The sequence below is a fragment of the Talpa europaea genome (assembly GCF_964194135.1).
Source record: "Talpa europaea genome assembly, chromosome: 13".
NCBI classification, from domain to species: Eukaryota; Metazoa; Chordata; class Mammalia; order Eulipotyphla; family Talpidae; genus Talpa; species Talpa europaea.
Genome location: NC_140080.1, coordinates 71,283,947 through 71,306,007, shown reverse-complemented (window position 1 = coordinate 71,306,007; position 22,061 = coordinate 71,283,947). Strand labels below are relative to the sequence as shown.

At 42.8% G+C, this 22,061-nt stretch overlaps 1 protein-coding gene across 6 annotated transcripts in view; it reads right to left on the bottom strand.

The window, feature by feature from the left end:
* Nucleotides 1-22,061, bottom strand: part of FHOD3 (formin homology 2 domain containing 3) — a gene marked incomplete at both ends in the record, with an annotated part of 417,341 nt that overhangs the window by 236,827 nt on the left and 158,453 nt on the right. The gene's annotated exons all lie outside the window — the stretch shown is intronic.

Below are 22,061 nucleotides of genomic sequence, written 5' to 3'. Positions count from 1 at the left end.
TCCAGAAAATGAACACCGTCAAACGGAATTCTTTCTTCAGCCTCCCTCCTACCTTGCCTTGCAGCCCCTGCACCACTGTGCTTTCTGCAGCTGGGTTCAGAAAGATTTGCAGACACATCTTTGCTTTGGTCATCTGATGGTCACCTCAAAAGACCCATGAGCAGCATCCTGGCTCTAAGAACTGGTGATGGCACCCCAGGCAGGAGGCCAGCCTTAGCTCTTTCTGAACCTGGGTTCTCACTCATGTTCAAAGACCCTTGCCCTGCTTCATTTCTGAGGCTCGCGATTCAGGCAGACTTCTAGCACCAACTGTTCAATCAATCACATTTAATAAGCACTAGTTAGTTCAGGCTACCTAAGGAGGTGACCTGAGCCACGGACCCGTCCTCTAGAGATCATAATGTGGCAAAGACAGATGAGCATGCCACAAGTACTATCTGACCAACGGGGTAGTGTCACAAAGTACTGAAGACACGTGGAAGGAAGAAAGAGTCCAGTTCTTGCGGTATAGACAGGACACCTAGAAACACAAATTCTGTTCAGCTTTCTGATGGTTCAAGTGCCTAGGGTGGGATTCCTAACACCAGATGCCAAACTGCCCTAATGTAAATCATGCAATTCCTGCTTCCTCAGCACCTGGCAGGCATTATGGGTACAGCCTAAGCAGTGGGAGCACAATCGTGAATAGTGGACTTAGTAAGAACAAAGACCATGCAATTTAACAATTTCAATTCCATTATTGCCACCTATTACCTATGTGATCTTGGACAAAGTACTGTGCCTCTCTAAGTCTTAGGCTGTCCATCTGTAAAATGAAACCTAAAAACAATAGACAGAGGAAAACAAATTTTGTGCTAAATCAAGTATGTGCACAATGGAGAGGGATGCAAAATTATTTAAAATATTTAGAACAGAAGAATTGAAAGCAAAGTCATGCTGATGACCAGTCACCCCGGACTTCTATTCCAGCCTACAGGGGTAAAGGGCAGAGCCTCATTCTCCTCTTGTGTGAATGCCATGGACTTGAGTGGGAGCACCAGGCATGCAAAGATCTAAGAGACTTAACAAAGTCTGATTATGAAAAAGATATGGCTGCTTTGTATGGTGGCTCTGGAGTTGAACAGGTTCCCGCCTCAGAGATTTTAAAAGATGGAAGGTAGGTGGAGCTCAGTATTTGCACAGTGATAGCCTCCTCAAAAATCTCCCCAATGAATTGTTGCCCTCTGCCCACTTGATCACATAACCAGTCCCATTTAAACCCGTCAGTGGCTATCAGTACACTGAGAATGGAATCCAAAATCCTTTACGTGGCACAACAAGGCCTGGGTCATGCAGCCCTGGCACCCGCTCCCTTGCTATGCTGTAGACACTGAGTCATCCTTCAGACCCTTGGGCAGACTCACAACCTATGTGCAGAGTTGGGAAGTGGAAATGGAAGGATTCTGTAGGCTTTGGGCCTAGAGGTGGTGCTTGACTCCAAGGTCTCCTGGTTGTTTCACAACCATGAAATTCACCACCCCTAAATACAAATGCAAACCACAGCCATTTGTCAATTATATGGAAAGTTTTGATTAAGACAGCAGCACCTTCCTAAAAGAACAGGACTCAGATAACTCCAGAGAAACCAACAACCCCCAAACTAAATATCTAATCCATCATGCACCTTAAGAAATGAGGACTAGGTGACTCAAGTCGACCTTTGAAGTGCTTGCATGATGTTGAAATACATGAGTAATTAATTCTTGGAGTGAACTGCATCAGCATCAACCCACAGTAGAATCCGAGTCCCTGGAGTGATTAACTTCTTCAGTTTCTACATCTAACAACTTGGAATTCTTAAACCCCCAAAAAGCAGACTTAGCTTTTTCCAGCTCCACTATTAATAAGAATAAAGGGATCAGAGGCAAGCATGGGACTACATATACCCTGAGGAAAATAGGCAGATTCATCTACACAGGAAGAGCATTAGAAGACAAATCAATCCCAGGTACTACGGGATCAATCCCAGGTACTACTATGAGGTAATAAGGCTTGCAGTAGACTTTCTTGGTCATGTACCATCAGATAAGCAGAAATATGTCATAATGGATTCACAATATCACAATATCTTCAGCAACAATTGATCTGTTATGGCTGCTGATTCATGTGAATGAAGATTGTGATTAATGCGTTTTGACTATTAAGGTTTTAATACTTGGTACTATAGTCAAAATAATCGGCTTTTAAAATAGAGATAAGAAAAGGGAATATCTTAGCTTAGCATCTCTGCTGATGTTGTGCACAGGAGCTTTACATCTATATTCATGAGAAATACTTATCTGTAGTATTCTTATAATGTTGTTGATATTGAAGCAATGCTGACCTCATGAGTTGGGAGTAGACCCACCTCTTCTACCTTCAGAACAAGTTTGTATAGATTTGGTATATGTTCCTGAAATGTTTGGCAGAATTCTCCAGTGAAGTTACCTGGGCTTCGAGTTTTCTCTGTTGGAAGGTTTTTAACTATGAATTCAATTTCTTCAAATAACATAGAGCTATTCTGATTATATTTTCTTGAATGAGCTTTGGTAATTTGCACCTCAACAAATTTCTCCAGTTCATCTCAATGTTCTTCATAATATTCCCCATCAACCTTTTATTGACTATAGAATACTCCTCTCTTTCATCCCTGATATTTGGTAGTCTGTGACTTTTCTCCTTTTAATTTGGTAGTCTGGTTTGAGATGAATCCATTTAACTGATATTTTCAAAGAATCATTTTTTATTTTATTGGATTTATTTTTTAACTTTCTAGATTGTTTTAACTTTCTGGTTTTTTTGTTTGCTTTTGATTTAGTTGAATTTTTTCTGGTTTTCAAGGTGGAAATTTAACTGACTTAAGAATTTAAGTATTTAGTGCTACAAAGTTCTCTCTAAGCACTTATTTAGTGGGATTCCACAAAATGTAACCTATTGTGTTTTTATTTCCATTCAATTCAAAATTGAAGGAATGATGAGCATTTCATTTAATTTGGAAATAACTTTGACCTTTTTGACCTGTGGTTTATTTAGAAATCTATTCAATGTCAAAAGATTTGGGAATTTTTCAGATTTCTTTCTGTTGTGGATTTCTGGTTAAATTTATTTATAGTAACAAATATACATTTTATATCAATTATTTTCAACTTAAGATTCATTTCATATCCAGAATATGGTCTATCATGGTGAATGTGGCATAGTCACTTAAAAGGAATCTTTATGGTGTTATTGGGTGGACTCTTCTAGACACATCCTCTAGGTCGAGTGATCGTGTTGTTCACTTCTTCTACATTCTTACTGAGGTTCTGTTTACTTGTTCTATAGATTACTGTGAGAGGACTGTTAAATTTCCAACTATTAGTGGATATGTCTATGTGTACAATCAGCTTTATGAATGTTTGTGTTAGGTGCATTGAAGTCCTTATGTTAGAGGTACTCAAGTTTATGGTTGCTATGCCTTCTAGGTGAACTGACTTTTTTTTAGCATTACGTAATGTCTTCACCTTTAGCAATATTCTTCATTTTACAGTGAATTGTTTTAATACAATATGCTCACTTTTGGTAAGTGTGTGCATGGTGTATATTTTTTCATCCTTTTATTTTTAACATATTTAGAATTATTTGTGGAAATGGTTGCAACTTTTCTTTACCCAATCTCTTTAATGTTATACATTCACTGTATTTTTTTTTCTCTTTTCAATTTCGCTTTATTTGTAAGAAAAATATTTTACCCTTTTTTTTAAATAATAAATTTTATTTTTATATTCCCCATACAATTGCAACCCCCCCATTCTGACCCCAATCCCTCCCCTCCCACCCCCCACCCCCAAAAAGTGTCTCTGGTTCATAGTTTTTTGTTGATTTTGATTTTCACTTTCTTATAGTTATTCATTTTCCTGGTCCCTTATTTAAGTTTTCTAGATTCCTGCTATGAGTGAGACCATCTGCATTCACTGTATTTTTAACCTCTAGGATATCACAAATGACTCCTTGGTAGCACTAGAACAGAAGGCCTCAGGGAACCCTGGTGGTGCCTCTTACCCTTTGATGAGAAACATCCTTGTTCCAGTGCCAAAGACATCTTTGCATAGTGCCAAGAAAACTCTCCCCCGCCTTTTTCTACCAAGTGTCTTTTAATTAAAACAAAACAGTATCTGTTTGAAGAGTATGTACTTTCTCAGTCCAATTGTCTTTAATTTTTTAGATTTATACATATCCATTCATTATTTGTTTAAATAAATGTATTTTTGCATTCTATTCCAAAACTAAATAAGATAGTATAGTTCCCAAATAATTATTTCTTTCATTCAAGAGAATTATTACTATAGGCAGTAGAGAGATTTTCACAAATTTTAATGTAATTTTGCTTTTTACGATCAAAACTCAAAAGATCAGCTAACCTATGTAAGAATATTACATGGTTTGGCTGAAGTGTCCTTTAAAATACTTTAGTTTTTAATTTCATGTGCTATAAGGCACTTGGTGTGGTCAGATCAGAAATCTTTCCATCTGGCATCTGTTAAATAGCAGCTTCTTTTTCACCCTTCATACAATGTAGCCAGATTGTCAATGAAGTTTTATTTTTATAGACTAAGATAACCTCTCCCAAAGTACTGCAAACCTTTCCTTTTTCTTTTCTTTTTTTTTTCCTAAAGATTTATTTTATTCATACAAGAGCTGGGGTACAGGCCAGATGTGCGTGAGCGTGAGAGGATTCACCAGAGACAAAGCGGGGAACAGAACAGGCAGTCTAATGAAATACACTGCTGAGGGGAGCAGCGGGTGAGACAGGAGAGGTCTACCATGCCATGTGGGATTCTCGCCGGCTGGCTGGGCCCAAACCGCACTGCAGAGGCTGCAAACAGCCTTACAGCAAAGCGCTCAACCGCCTGTACCACCAGGGAGACCCAAACCTTTCCCTTTTCTAGGCAACCAACATCTTAATAAACATGCACTGAGTCCTATTTGAGAATAATACTGAAGTCATCACCATTGTGGTTGCAATTAAAATGACTAAATATTCAAAGAGATAAGATCTTTAGAGTACTGATTTTTGAAAAAGATAATATTGTCTCTCTACAAAAACCTGATATCATGGTATAAAGCAAAATCATATTGCTTAATCAGAACTCAAAACTGCCATCTATTTTAAAAACATAATGTACCAAAAAGCCCAACCAGACTTGTTTTGTTGATTCTTAACATATATTTTAGAGGACTCTGCTGTTTACCTACAGGTTAGGAAGGATTAGGGACCAAGGATATGTGCAAATGACATATAATTTGTCCTTTTATGAGAGACACAATTCCTGCTGGTAGATGAGGAGCCAGCAGGTATTTTACCACATCAGAGATTACACCCAAACCAAAGAGTGCTGATAGTCCTTTGATGTGGCTCAAGAGAGATCTACACAGGCCAAAGGAGCACTCCATCCCCCAATCCATGTCCTGGCATCTTTGCTACAAGGCTGTGCAGACCATGGGAGGTATGGTTTGGAACTTTAACAGCTGGGGACAACTTTCAATTCAAGAAACTGAATGTTCCATTTGTGTCACCTTAAGTCTTCACCATAGGGCAAGTCAGACTCACCATTGGTTGTGCAGGGCTCCCCTTCAGCTTAGACTAGAGTGTGAAAGACTCACCTAGGATCAAAGCCTGTCCTGCCAATTTCCCGGGGCTATGTCTCACATTGCTCTTGAATGCATTTCCTATTGAAAGTCAACCACTCCTTTAGAAGCAGTTTATGAAAAAATTCAGTTACAACTCTTAATCCTGGACTACACGGGTGTATGTAAGGCTCCCTCCTTGCAAGGTGACTTGACAACCTTGGTGCTCACTTGCTCTGGCATCAGTGTCTGCTGCCTCTGTCCTGTGTGGGTCTTGCTAGCCTGTATATGGTCTCTGTGTGTACAGATGCCAGTACACATCTGGTTTCAGACTGTGAATGATGGAGCAGAGCTTGGAGTCCCCTGACCTTCTGTACCAGATACAGTATGTAAATTGTCTCCTGGGTCCTGAATTCCAAAGGAATTCCATATGTGCCCATTGCCTGAGGCAAAGCAAAAGAAAGACTTCAAGTGCAGAGGAGGGGAAGGAGCCTGAAGCCCATCTAAGCCAGCAAAAGGGCAGCTCCAGAGGCTTCACCAGAACCCACCTTTCTCCCAAGAGATCACAGAGGATCTCCTTTCCCTCTGTCCATGCCAATGAAAGTGGTGCAGCACTTACCAGGGGAACATGCAGGGAAAATTGGTTCCTTAGCCCCTCCCTGCCCCTAGTTCAGTTGGAGAGAATGCTAAGTATCAGGGGAAAGGGTGTCTAAGTCACTAAGAAGTTAAATATTGGTCCCTTCTGGGTAAATATTAAAGTAGCACCATAGTAATACATGAAGCAAAAATCCTTACATGCAAACTGTAGAGTTGGTATCAGATTGGAGTCCCCAGGTTTTCTCATTCTTCCTGAAGCTTTGAGATTGTCTGGTGGGAGGTGTGCAGTGTGAGCCCCCACCAGCAGAGCCCCCAGAGCTGGCCAGGAGCTCATGAGAACTCGGGCCCCAGAAGATCCCAGGGAAGAGGCAGCGCCAGTTCCACAGCTGGGGAGAAGCTGTGGGAGGCGATTATCCATCCAGCACAAACCCTGCTTGGCCAATAAATGAATGTGTGCACTTATTCTCCCACCCCTTTCCAAGCTGCATCTGCCCAGAGTGTAATCACTTGTGTAGCTTTAGCCTTCGACTAAAGGGCAATTAGGAGCCTTCATTTGGTGGGGAAAAGGAGGTGTAATCAAAATGTCATTTGTTAAAGTCTTTATAACTCCCCCCATCTTCATTCATTGCTTTTAAAATTAAATATGTTCCTTTAAGAGATGCAATTAACGTATTACACTCTTAACTGATTTACAATAACAAGGAATATAGGGCAAATTAATTAAAGGCCATGGAGAGTGTTCCTGTTTTGTCGTTGGGAAAGAAACCTCCCACATGGCCCACAAATATCAGCACTGAAAAGCAGCCAACGAGGTCTTGTGTCTCTGCTGAGCCAAGAGTGCAAGGAAAAAAAATCTCAATATGTGGGGAAAGGAAGACAAGAACATCAGAAGGAACCATGAGAAAAATAGATCCAATTCACACCAGTGAAAGAAGGTGGAGGGAGGAGCCAAAGGCAGCTGTGAGTGAGACAAGGGAAGTGGATAGCAAAAAGGACATCTAGAATATCATGCATTCAGACCATAAAAATCACTGATTTGGGGGCCTCCCTGGTGGTGCAAGGTGTTAAGACACAGCACTGTGAAGCTATCCACAGCCACTGCAGCATAAGTTCCATCCCCGGCCAGGTTGGTGACCCACATGGTACAGCAGACCTCTCCTGTCTCTCCCGCTGCTCCCCTCAGCAGTGTATTTCAGTAGATCTGCCTGTTCTGCTGCCCACTCTGTCTCTGTTGAATCGTCTCACACACACCCACCTCTGGCCTGTACCCCAGTTCTTCTACACAAAAATATTTTTTAAAAATTTGAGGTAATGACAGCAACACCCTTCTCTCACCAAGTGTCAAACACATTAACCAAACACTCCAGCCCTACTCTGTCCTATCCTTGGGCCAAGACCTAGAGACCCTCTGCACACAGGAGAAATGATTTTTCTCCCTTTATCTCATTTGCTACAAAAGACATCACTTTGAGAGAAGAGACTTATTCAGGGGGAAAATATCCACGCCTACATTTCAAAACCTGTTTGCAGCAGCTCTGGCCAATTCGACCATCATGATTTTTCAGGAGTAGCAAAGAGACATGAGCTCCTCTTTTGCCAGATTTAGCTGCAGGACATGTGCTCTTCAGACCCACCTGGTAGAGAGAGCTAGTGAAGAGCAACCCTGAAAGGGAACAAGACAGCCTGCAGAAATGAGTGACTTATTTGGGAGCTGGCCCTTGCTCCAGCCAGGAAGCCCACAGCACAAGTTACCATAGCACTGAATGAGTCAAAACTATCCCACTCTGGAATTTGCCCCCACAAACTCCCACATGGCACACTGATGACAGGGAGGTAACAACCCATTTCCATTTGCAAATGTTGCTTCATTATTGCATGTTGATATTGTGATGATGGTGAGTGGGGATGCATGAGGGTCCCCCCCCACCAGCTCAATTAGCTGAGAGACAGGCTGAATGTCAATGATGACAAGGTCAGGAGACCTGATGAGACAGAAGACAGCTTAAGATGACCTTATCTAAACCCACAGTCCCTTAGAGTTTAATCACTTGAAGTATTTATTTGTAACATAACCCTTATTATCATCCTTTATTGATTGCCTGCTAAGCAGGTATTGTGCTGAGCACTAGGGTTACAAAAGTAAATAAAAACAGTCTTAGTCATCAAAAGGGCTGAGTGGGGAAGACAGACACATCCCCAAATAATGCCGACGTTATGTGAGAAGGTGATGGCGACGCTCAGGGCCCACAGAAAGAGTGGCAAAACTTGTGAACCAGGACCTGGGGAGTGGAGGTTCAGAAGAGGTGACACTGAACAGACTTTGAAGGCTAAGTAACAATTAAGCACTGTGAGAGTAGAAAGAGAACCTGAGGAAGAAAAAGGAGCACACGTCTGGCCTGGACACTGAGTGGGGAAGCTATGTGTTCAAAGAGGACAATCACTTCAGCTGGCCAGTACATCAGCTGGTCTGGCAGTGACAGAACAGGCTGGGGACACTGGGAGAGCCCATGTGGAGAGGACCCTCATGCCAGCAAGCTGCAATTCTACCACATTATGAAATTGTGTCCTCCTTGATGTCAGAGCTCATAACAACTTACCTCTAGATGCCCAATACCTCAACAAATGACCAAGATGACTATGAGGCAGGGGAAAAGAACCTAAAAGGATCACATAGCATTCAAGTTCCTAATGCCTCCATCATTTGGGCTGGTCACTACTTTATAGGTTAGCCAAACGTAAGAAGACTCAAGAATTTTGTTTTCTGTGAAGGGGACCTGCCCCAAAGACACAGCCCTACTCTGTCCTATCCTTTTAGCCACACTGACAAAGACATAAAATCATATCCATGTTCTTAATTGCCAAAACTTGAAAACCAAGATGCCCTTCATTTTGCAAATGGATAAAACAAAGAGTCATATTATCAGATACTGAAATATTTATTCAGCAATGAAAAGAAATGAGTTATCAAGTTATAAAATAAAAGGTGGAGGAAAGTTAGAGGCCTATTGTTAAGTGAAAGATGCCAATCTGAAAAGGCTACATACTGTATGTTTCCCACTCAATGACATTCTGGAAAAGAAAACCATGGAGATAATAAAAGGATCAGTGTTTGCCCCAGACTCAGAGGGAGAGAGGGAGGAATGAAAACATGGAGCATGGTCCATTTTTAGAGCAGTGAAACTATTCTCTGTGACACTAGAATGGGGAATACATGTCATTACGTTTGTCCAAACCCACATGATATACAACACAAAGAAGGAAAACTCATGTAAACTGTGGAATTCAGTTAAGAATAATGTGTTGATATTGGCTCACCAATTGAAATAATGCACCACACTCATGCAAGATATAAATAGCAGGGGCAATTAGGGGATGTTGAAGGGGTAATATGGAAACTCTATACATTTTGCTCATTTTTTTTTCTGTAAAATTAACACTGCTTCTTCCCAAAAATGTCTTTTAAAAAATCATATCCAAAGGCCAGCCCACAAGAGGAGGCGGCCATGAGCCTGGAGATCATTAAGAGCTCTGTTCTCTTCCCTTCTGCACAGGCAACCTGAGTGTCCAGGTCCTCTGCCACAAAGCATTATTAGTCTTTCCATACACATTTCTGTGATGGCCTCTCACCAGGACCAACTCTTTCCTTGCTGGTTTCCCTCCAGCCCCTGCAGCACAGAGTTTGGTGCTGTGTGTACAAGGCTGATGGACAAATGTCTGTGTTCTGCTTAAAGCCAGGGATCCACCAAATGGTCCGTGGATGATTTTTGGGTATGTCTGTGGTTACATTTACAGCACAAGGTAGTAGCCATCTCTGACTTCCAAAGGGCAGGGCACAGAGAACTTTTAGGACCATGGACATTCCAGGATGTTCTTTGTAGCCTTCTACAGCCCTTCTGACTCCTTCCAACTTTCCTTCCTTTAGTCACTGACCACTTATTCAAAGGACTGTGCCAGTCACAAGGATGCAGGAAACAGGACTGGGACAAGATGATGCCTTGTCAACAGAGGATAGCTGGGCACTGTGGTAGAGAGGAACTTGGAAATTGACAAAGTAGGAGGCCCCCTATGAAGTGGTAAATAGCTCCCAAGGAGCTGATGACCAAGAGGCTGCACCAGACTTGCAGTTACACGATTATGTGCATGCGCTTGTCTGTCATCACCACCCCACTGAGTCCCACCCAGCTCCACGGCTTTCCAGCTTGTTACTCTGGAAGCCACTCAGCCATCCTCCTCATCTTCACCAAAGAAGGCAGAGCCAGGTAGCTCCAGTTTTAAATTTGTTCATAGGAAAGTACTTTTCCTTCTGAGTTGGAGGGAGGTGGTCAATTCTGAGACCCAGCAAAGTCCATTTCTGTCTGCTCCATCTTTAACAAAAGTGTCCCTTCTCAGAGGCCTAAAGCCCCGGGTCAGCTACAGCAGGTCACTCAATGAATTGGAATTCTGTTTAAAACAGGCCTTTTTTCCCTGCGATCAAAGACAGGCAGAGAGAGAGGGGTCCTCAGAGACCATCCACCCCAAGCACCTCCCTCTGTGGAGAAGTTGAACTGTTTGCCCCATCCACAGAACCCCCGCACATGTGCCAAAGGGGTCAGCACTTTGCCACAGTGTCACTAAAAAGGCTGCTGACCCGGGGTAATCAGTCATTAGCATCTGAAAAGCAGCAGATACACCCTGAGGCAATCAGTGGTGTGAGAAACAGGTGAAGGGGATCATTTCTGAGGCCAGCTTCCCTTCAGTTCCTTGGTCTTTATCTTCATGTCTGTCTAGCAATTCTCTCTCTCTCCCCCCCTTTTCCACCCCCCACAAAGGGCTGGACTGCTTGCCTTCCTGCCTCTGCCTTCTCCCTTCCTTCTCTATCCACATTTCCTTTGTTCTTTTCTACCCTAATTAGAAATCTGGAACACCTCAAAATATTTATTTATGGCCTTTTATAATTCCCTTTCTTTCTTTTAGAAGTTGAAACATTTAAATATATGTTTTACAAAATTACATAGGTTTTTCTTTCTAGTTCTCTGTGAACAACAAAGAAACCACACTGCCGAGTGGGTTTTGCTTGGGCGTGGGGTTTTTTCCTCCTGAGATGGCCACAGCATAATGGCGGCACTGCCTGCAGCCTGGCCCTTCTCCACCTTCCAGCAGGGCACAAAGGCTAGAGAGGTTTCTGGAACAAACTAGCCAGCTCTCTCTCTGCTCTCCTGGAAATACCCAGGGTCCCAGGTGGTCACCGGAGACCATCGCTGTCAGTGATGTGCGAGGCCTAACTTTGGGGTTCTCTCCAGGGAAAAAAATTGAGAAGAAAAGGACCATCCCAGCATAAGCACATGAACCCACCCTCACCTGGGGACACAATCAAAAATGACTCTACCTTCTCTCCCAGCATGAGGTGGAGCCAGAACTGCCTTAGACTTCGCCTCAGCAAACCACCTCATTCTCCCCAGTCTCTCAGCCCTGACCACCTCTGCCAGCCCACCCAGGGGCACTGTGTCCACTTCATGTGCCTGCTCCTGTGTCCCCATCTGCCCAGGCTGCCAATCTGCATGAAGTCCTGGCCCTCACACACTTGGGCAGGACGCCTCAGACACTACTCAGACTCCTAACTCGATACTGGTATTACAAAAGAGATTCCTCTTATCAGTAAATCAGGATTAAAAATACCCATTCCAACATGAAGAATTGATGTGATGAGCACAATAATGTTGGTCAAGCCCCGGACACATCTGAGTGCTCAGTCCTCACTACTTTCCTTCCCTCTCCAACCCCAAAGGCTTCAGTGACACTTCTAGAAAAAGTACCCAAGCTCCTCCATAGTCAGGCCTTTCATGCAGGACACCCCCAAGACACCTTGGGCCATCTGTCATGGCCTGCACTCAGCCCCATCTGGGTCCTGGGGAGCTGCCCCAAGTCACCATTGCTGCCTCCAAGAGATGCCTCTTCCTTCCTGGGTCAATGGTTCTTGACAGGGAAAATGTTCACCATCCCTGTCACAAACATTTGGAGAGAAAGAAATGAATGTCTGATCCTTGGGGAGAAGATGAGACTCATTAGCTGGGGTCAAAGGGGAACAATCTGGCATCAATCATGTCACTGAGCAGAGCTGGCAAAATTCAGTAATTCACCTGACCCACTCCATGGGGCAGAGCTCTTCCCTTAAGTACTCTTCAAGATGGAAACAGCCTTTCATCTATGGAGAGCTTCCTACAACACACAAAATCCTGCACCAGAGAAAACACTTAAGTTTTTAAAACCCTGATTCAATTGTGATTAGAGTTTATTCACTAGCCAGGGGACAGGGGAGCCGCAATAAACAACAACATTGCATTTTTACAATTAAATGCAGCACAGCTTAAACAGCTTTGGTGTCCTAGCAAATTCACACCCAAACTGAAGGTGTTCACACACCCAGAGGAAAGGTTGCATCCCAAGCCTCCCTGACCTCCTGACGTGCCCCTTCTATTTCCAGGCTGTGCGAGGGTCCTAAGCCAAGGAGCCCGAGGGTGCCACACAGCTGCAGTAAGCACTCACAGTGAAGACACAAAAATGACCCAAGTGTGACCGCTCATCCCCTCTGGTGAACAGTTAGGTGAACCCACATTTGGAGAAATAATTAGGAAACAATGTGGATGTGGCTTCAAATTTCTGAGAAGAGGAACAGAAAACCTAGGCTCTGAAGGCTGAGTGAAGTCAGTATTTCCAACTTTAATCAGTAATTCCTAACAAAATCAGCCATTTGCCTGGCTGTAACTTCTACAGAATAACAGGATACAGAGAAGGGGGTTTTGAACTCTGAGCTACTTGCAGGCAGTTACTTTGGAGGCAAGGTATTGCATCTCAGCCTCAAAGAGGAGCAAAAGAACTCCAGAGACCTACTGGGAGATACATGCAATCTAACTCAGGAAGGGAGGAATGGTCAGGGACGTGCATTCCTTGTGGGACTGCAAGGAGGCTTCCAGACTTCTTCCCTCACTCCCACCCCGGAAACTCTAGGACAACGAGCCCGTTATCCAGATGAATACAGGCAAGCACAGCTCTCCAAGCTGCAATAACCCCCACGAAGAGGCAGCATAGTCCTGTGATGCCAGGGAGGAGGCCTGAATGCAAGGTGCCATTTCATTTCTCTCTGTTAGACACAGGCTGTTTCCTAGAGCCTTCTTCACTCCTGCTTTTGGTAGGTTGGCTGAGCAGCCTACCAAACCGACAACTGTCCTATATTCACTTAAGAGACTTCATCTTCAGTTTCAAGCTCACCGAATGGTGGTGGTATCCTTTGTGGGTGAACTAAAGCCATCTGACAGTGCATCCCCCAACTGCCAGTAAGGCCCAACTCAGGGATCAGCTGACTCTGACTTCCTTTCCCCTCCAAGGTCTCTATCTGAGGAGTAGCAGCTCCACATGGGGGTCCTTTAGCTCCAAAAGAAAGCAAAGAGAAGCCACTGGCCTTTCACAGAGTGTTGGGAGCAGCCAAGGAGTAGACAACCCCCAGGATTTGGACCAGGATGGGTTCCCAGGACAGGCACTCACACTCTCTCTCAATACCTTTACCACTAAGTCACATGGAGGGTTAAGTCTGGGAAACCTTTAAAAGAAAGTCACAACCACAGGCTACGCACAGAAAACAAGCAAAACACACCTCTCTTCAAATCAGATCACCTTGAAGGGGGCAGACGTATCTCCAGTTGAATTAATTCAGGCAGGGATAATGAGTCAACTTCTGAGTGGCAACTGACATTTGTCAGAGAATGTGAGTGGGGATGCAGGGTTCAAAGTACATTTGCAAGAGACAAGGTGCTCATTGGCTGATCAACCAAGCACCCTCCCGGTGCCAAACTCCATACACATCAGATGCAATTCACTCCCAAGGGCAGACATATTTCCAGGATCAGAAACACTCGTGCTGAAGGGGTACCAGGCTGACTGGACACATCCTCTGTGTGAACCACTACCTAGGTAGTGCCAGATGGAGGCTTATATGGGTGAGTGGCATTTACAGTGACAGAACCAGAGAGGGGAAGCTGGCAAGAGCAGCTCCCTTTGGGGCCCCCAGTGTGGTCTCCTTGGGCCTTGCCCTTATTCCACACAGACAAGAGCCACAGGCATGGAAAATGTCCTCAGTAATCTTTGTGGCCGGACAGCAGGGCCCCAGCCTTAACCACACCCCCCGAGGGGCTGGAGCTTTTCCCTCAGGAAAGAGACATGAATACCCATCATTATACCACATACAGTCTCTCTCAAGCACTGACTGCAGATAAAGGTGCCATTAGAGGAAAACCAAGCACCCATGCTGTGCTCTGCACTGCGAGGGAGCAGAGATTTGCTGCTTTCTCCTCTTCTGAAAATTATGAGGAAGCCTGTTTTCACATTGCCAGAGACCTCGGACTACTAAAATCTTAGCCTTACTTCATGGTTAATGCCTGTAGTTGGAGAATATTTAAGCCAAGCCAGGAGTAAGTCAGGGAAACATTTTTAGCCTCTCCATAAATCAAGTTAGCATTTAAAGGACAACCCTTCCCTGTCCTGTCCCCATAAGTGGCATGTGAGGGACATAGAAGCAGCCATATCCTACCCTCGGTTGCAAAGCAAGTCATCAGAAATTCACACTAAACATTTTCTGTGACGGGTATTAAAGGAACTCAGCAAGTAAACAGAAAGACTAGTCAAGAACTCAGCAACAGGTGGAAATCAATGAGAGGCACTGGTGATTCTGCCTCAGATAGCGCACCAGAGGAACCACAGGGTCCCCATCAGATACTCAGGCTGGACCCCCGTGACCAGCCTTCCTATTTCTCTCTCCCAGTCGAATCTACTGGGAATTCTACATCCAGCCTGTTCTCCACTACTATGCTATAGCATGGTTCAAGCAATCATCCCTCACTGGGGTCATGCTATGGCCTCCCACCTGGTCTCCTTGCCTCCCTCACCCTGCCCCATCCCCACGCCCTTGCAAGAACATCCCTCTTCTGGGTGAGATCTTCCTGGGCTACCTTATATAAAGTCTCCAGCATTCACTCAAACACACACTCACACAACCACTTCCTTTTTTTCTTCTCACAGCATTTATGGCTTTCATACTCTATATTTTACTTATTTACTTTGTTTACTATCTGCCTCCCCCACCGTGATATAAACTCAAGAGCTTTATCTATTGTCTGCTTTATTCACTGCTATATTTCAGGACCTTCAGTGATGACAGGCACAGAATAGTGATGGAACACATTTTTGTTCCACTTCCCTTACCTCGCCCTCTTATCTTATGAATAGGGTGTTAGAAGTCTGTTTCCATCCCCACTTTTTTTTTCAATTTCTGAGAGCAAGGAATCACTTTCAGGATATTTAAGTGACACACACACTCCCACCTTCTGTCTAATTCCTTACAACTTCAATTGAGATGCTGGCATAAAATAGTAACAGGCTTCCTTCACATCATCAATTGGAATTAAAGAATCATGAATTAATTTGTTCTTGATTTCAACTAGACTGACAGAAGGTACAAGCTAAAAACTGCTTCCAATTTGTGGGTGTAAGAACTTTTTATGTAGTGGATAGCAAGGGGAAGGAACGCCTTTTTTTAGAGATTTATTTATACAAGAACTGCGGTACAGGCCAGATGTGCAGGAGGATGAGAGGATTCAGCAGAGACAGAGCGGGGAGCAGAACAGGCAGGCAGACTGAAAACACAGCTGAGGGGAGCAGTGAGTGAGGCAGGAGAGGTCTGCCGCTCCATGTGGGTATCTCCCTGGCCAGCTGGGATCGAACCCGCACTGCAGAAGCCACAGGCAGCTTCACAGTGTGGCGCTCAACCCGCTGTGCCACCAGGGAGGCCCAGTAATGCCTTTTAATATTCCAGTTGTCATATAAAAATTCCTTTGTGTTGGACTATATGAAAATTGTGTTTAACCTATTTCCAACATTAATTTCCATGTTTAATTGACTTGGGGAGCAATATTAAAAGTCAAATTGTTATTATGGGAATTTCATGTTTGAAATGATACACGAATTTAAAATACCAAGAAACAATGCTCAGCGAAATAAGCCAAAAAAGAAAAAGAAAAATACCGGATGGTCTCACTCATAGCAGGAATCTAGAAAACGTAAATAAGGGACCAGGAAAATGAATATAAGAAAGTGAAAATCAAAATCAACAAAAAACTATGAACCAGAGACACTTTTTGGGGGGTGGGGGGCGGGAGGGGAAGGATTGGGGTCAGAATGGGGCGTTTGCAATTGTATGGGGGAATATAAAAATAAAATTTAATATTAAAAAAATAAAAATAAAAAAAATTAAAAAAATACCAAGAAACAAAAATAGTTGCTTGGTATCTGTCCATGGTACCAACGGAACACAAATGCCAACCCCCACTCTGGTTTTCAGAACCATGTTTAAAAAAAAAATAAAACTGTTGCAACAACTTAAATGAGAAGGGGAAGAAAAAAGAATGAAAGGCAAGAAGAGGGGAGGCTGGTGGAAGCCACATTTACAACAACTTAAGGAAATTTCACAATCTCAGAAGAAGGGACACGCTCCCTTTTCTTTTCATTGTCTTTTCTCAAGCCTTTGGCTCACTTGAAGGCCTTTCAAGAGTAGATTATAGCTGACTGCAGAAATTCCTCAGGCAATTTACTAAGAAAAGCAATGCAGGCAGCAAACACAGAAAGCAACAATGATTTCTACCACTCCCCTCCTTCCTTCATTCCTGTTGCTTTTCTCCTTTTGTGAAAGAAAAAAACAAAGGGAAATTAAATTGATTTCCAACACCATTTGGAGAATGCTTTATGAGCTAAAATAAAGTTATGCCCTTCCAACTCAGAATGACTCCCAATCCCCCCAGCCCAACAAAGCACAAGAAAACTATGACTTGAAGGGGCTCGAGTTTCCAGAGAAGTCTCAATGCTTTCCTTGTGCCACAAGGAAGGAATGACTCAAGACAAGAGAGAAAAATCTGTGGTTCCTCAAATTGGCATCAAAAGCAGAGCAAAGAAATGGAGGCAATTGATGGCATTGTATTGACCCTGAATGGAGAGTACCACCACCGTCTGCTTATGCCGATGAAATGCAAACCACTCGCTAATACTGAAATTGTCTATCGGGCCAGGATGCTAGAAGCATACAAATTAAGGACCAGATGCTGTTTACCTCATAACATCCAGTCATAACAGTGAGAAAATTGACTTCACATTACTCGTCCTCTTTTCTAGAGCTTAACAAACTGCACACCTCCAGGATAAAGCTAGCTGAAGTGGAAAAAAACTTTGAATAATCTAAGCGTGTCAGCAGTAATCATGTCCTGAAGACACAGGTGAGAGCGTCATGGCCCCAGAAGGACATGATTAAGTTTGCATTCCTTCTTCTGGGTGGACAGTTCAGGTACTTCCATTTTCCACTCTGGAAACTTTTCACTGACTTTGGACAAAGGACATTTCCATACAGGTATGCATATATTCCTCTATAGAACTGAATCAAAAATTTTCTATGGTTCTCGTATGCCTGGTGGTCTTGTGTTGGAACACAGCAAACTAGAAGCAGTACATGAAACAAAATATGGGGTGTCCACAGCAGTGATCAGGGGGACAAAGTTTCTGGCCACCAAGCCTCAGAATTGACTGAGGCACAGAGAAAAACCATCTTCTACTGGGCAAACACAGTAGCATTGTATGAAAGCAAGCCAGTTTGTATAAAGTTCATTTGCCTAAACCCACCATGCAGAATTTACACATTACTCTTTATTATTTATGGAGTTTTATCAAGATAGTTGGATGTGATGGTTTTAAGAGCTAAATCTTCCAAGTTCTGAATGATGAATTTTTAGGAATTTGTTTCTCACCCAACTCCCTGAAGCTTAAGATGGGAGGAGCCACAGGGGGAGCAGGAAAGAAGGGTGGTGTTCCATCAGCACTGCCTAATCAGGCAATTGAATGGTGGGGGGCAGAAGGCGGAGGGATGGTAAGAAGTCACCCATTTTACATGTGTACATCTAGTCATTGGACTACAGACATTCCCTCCCAATATAAGCTTTTGCCAAATAAATACATCTAACAGAGTCATTCGATATGGTCAACAAGTTCTTAAGAATGTTTCTAAAAATAAAGTATATTCAATTATCAAATAAGTTCCACAATTTATATGTTCCTAAAATGACTCATTATGATGTGACTACCTGACAGTTCTTAAAATGATGCTATTGGAACAAATGTAAGTCAATTAAAATGTGGCAGAAATTTTCACAAGGTAGAAACTTCATGAGAGTATCAACACAAATGGCCATAAATTTTACACCATTAAGGATACAAGCAAATTTGGAAAACTGATCAATAGACAAAAAGGACCAGAATACCGCAATTCATACTAAGACCTGAGGTTCATTATGATGAAAAAGGGTTAACTTATTTGTAGATTCAGTATCCTTTATTTAACAAAAAGATACTTTATTTAACAGTATCCTTTATTTAACATGTCCATAAAAAAGGACATGTATATAATACTACATGTCAATTATATCTCAATTAAAAAAATTGAAACTTTTACAAAAAGAAATATATTAGATTTACACCAAAATCAAGCTTATCTCAATTTTTTATATTTAAGGGATAATGTTTAGTTTTCTTAAAGATTACTTTATGTGTAAAATAAAAAAAAGAGAGATCACCCAATCCATCCGTAATATGTGCAAACAACTGAATACAATGAAGATACATGCATGGCCATAAAAGGCAGCCATAGGACATGAAAAGGTACAAAGAATCTAACATGGTTATTATGTAACTTCATTCACTCACTATCTGAAGTTGATAAAAGGCCATCAAACCTGGTCTTGATACAGACAACACAAACTATAATTAGAATCCTCTATTTGAAATTTCTACTTGATGGGAAAAAAAGCAACTCAAGTTTTAGTCTAGAAGACTAAAGAACCCACTTGACCCCATCCCTACCCCCTCATTCTCTCTCAAACGCCCAGTCACCTCTGCACAAATAGAAGTTGAGTTCAGTTCACACTGGACCCTTCTCCCTACTGCAACAGTACATCACTGATTAACAACCTGCCCTTATCACTTTAACTACTACTGGTTCTGTTTGATTTTGACATTCTGTTCAGTTTTAGTGACTCTCTCTAGTAGGACCCACTTCGCCCACCTAACCTCATCCCCTCCCACCAACTGAGAAGACACATCCGACTACCTCTTGAACCCCACTTCCTGGAGTGGCCCAGCACTCTACTCTCCCCAAACTCTACATATACTCCCAGACCTGCCGTGACATCCATTTTTTCTGACAACTCCCACCATGGCTGCACTTTCTCCTCTTTGAAGTTTCACAGTATAACAAGTTGTCTCCCCTAATATACCTTTTTATGATAACATTGTGTGAAGCTTATGCCAAGTGCAGTTCTTGCTTCCCTGAGTAAGAGTGAGCACTTTTCTGACAAAACCCTCATCTTGTGCCTCTCCCATGTTCTGGAAGCTCCAAACACATTCCTTGATCAAGAAGAGCTCCATGACTCCTTTGGCTTCATGATCTCCATTCTCCATGCACTGAGTTGGCTACATCCAGATTGGATCTTTACATTTAGGAACAGCTGATTTAGGAAGGAAGAAAAGTCAAGAGATTGTTTTGCTTTGATGTGTAATTTAATGTGTATCCAGATTTCTAGTTTTTTCCAATGACTTGCTTTGAAGAGGCTTAAAAAAAAAAAAGAAAAAAAAGACTTCCTTACAACTGCCTTTGACCATGGGGATTCAATAACTCAAATTGGCTTAAGATCTGAGCTAAACCTAACATGCACCTAGAATTCATTCTGCAGTCCTTCCCTAGCTATGGCACAAAAGACCTTGCCCTGAGCTACAACTTGGAGAGTGAGCGCCCTGACCTTTGCATTTCGGGCTTGGGGTTGGAGAAAAGGGCACTTCAGGAACAAAAAAGCTATTGTGCTAAGAAATGGCTGCTTTTGTGCCATCTCCACCATCACTGTAGGCAGGTAGCCCAAAATCCAAATCCACATGCCGTTCCCACACATAAATAGCTCTCGGGATATGGAAAAGAGAATCCAGTCTGGGGAGGCCTATGCGGCTCCCAGCTTATGCTTCACATCCCACTGATGGCCCGGTCTCCTCCATGTTCTGTTTGACTATAGGTGATTCCTAGAACACCAAGGTTTTACCACCTCTTTAGTTATGAGGTTTATCCTGAAAGTTACAACTTGTCCCTACCAGTTAGGAAGAAAGCCATACAACCCTGATCTGGGCAACCAAGAATTTAGAACTATGTTATAATTAGATCACTTTATCTGGTCCCAAAGTACTTGAGTCCTTAAGTCTCTAGAGGCCATTAACCCATAAAAATAAACATAATGGTGAAGGAAATTTTGGTTTCCTTGCAGTAATTATTTTTCAGAGGGAAATGTGCCACATCTAATTTTTATTAATAATAATCATCTTAATACCACAAATAATAGAACACAACTTATTTCAATATGATAACTAGGGACAAGCAAAGAGGAGAAAAGCACAGATTTGATGGAAGTAAAGAATTGGGTAGAGACAAACTTAGAGGAGCAGAGAAAACTAAAAGTGCCCCCCCCCCATCTCACAATTCCCAGACTTCTCATGGGGCTATAACTGCCCCAGTCCAGCCCTCCCTGAGGCAACTCCTTCCTAGGAGCTCTTCTTGAATGATGCCAGCATCATGCATTCTCCTGGTACCCACACCCAGTGTGCCAGTGAGGTAAGCCAGAGTCACCTGGAGGAGCTCTCCCACTCTCTCAGGGGGGGGTGGGGGTATGGGAGAGCACAGTCCTGAACCCTGTGGCCAAGGGGATACTGTGGATTGGAGGAGACATTTCCTCCTGGCTGCTAATGGCATCTCCTCTCTGCTGGCAGAGAGGAGATGACTTTGGAATCCCTCAGCAGCAGCACCAAGAAACAGGACTGTCACAATCAGCAAAACTGTGCACATGGGAGGCCAGACACCATGGGATGGGGGACCTCAGTGCCCTTAGACACACTCAGCACTGTGACTGACAAGTGACAGGACTCAATAAAGGACAGATGAGTGATAGATGGACAGAATGAGTCAAACTTTGTACACTATTAACCACTATATTAGTGACATACATTAAAAAATAAATGTCTTTGAACACCTGTGCCCCTATATTTATTGCAGCACTATTTACAATAGGTAAAACCTGGACCTGGAAACAACCCAAATGCCCAAAAATAGATGACTGGATCAAGAAGATGTAGTACATATACACAATGGAATATTATTCAGCAATCAAAAAAGATAAACTCATGCCATTCGCAGCAACATGATGGAGCTAGATGGAATTATGCTCAGTGAAATAAGTCAGAAGGAAAACAAAAAATAACAGATGGTTTCACTTATAGCAGGAATATAGGGGACCCAAATAAGACATCACTGTAAAAAAAAATAACAATAAAAAAAACAACAAAACAAAAACAGACAATTATAAACCAGAGACATCCTGCAGGGGAGGAGGAGGGAGAGGGATCAGAGGGTTTCAGAGGGCGGGAGGGAGGAGCACAGGGGACAGTGGTGATGGTGCACAGGTGTACTGGTGAAGGAAATTCTATGGGGACTATACCTGAGGGGGGTGGGGAGCAAATATTGTTTGAAAATGGACAATGATGTAAAAAATAAAATTCAAAAAACAAAAACAAAAATAAATGTCTTTAAAATACCAAAACAAACCTTTGCAATTTGACAGCAGAACTAAGGCTATCAGAAGGAGCTCAATGGACTATGGTAGCAGATTATTTGTGTTTTGGTGGCAGGTGTGGTGTAAGAGCATACATTTGTACAGGTGTGAACCTATACCCCTGAAATATAC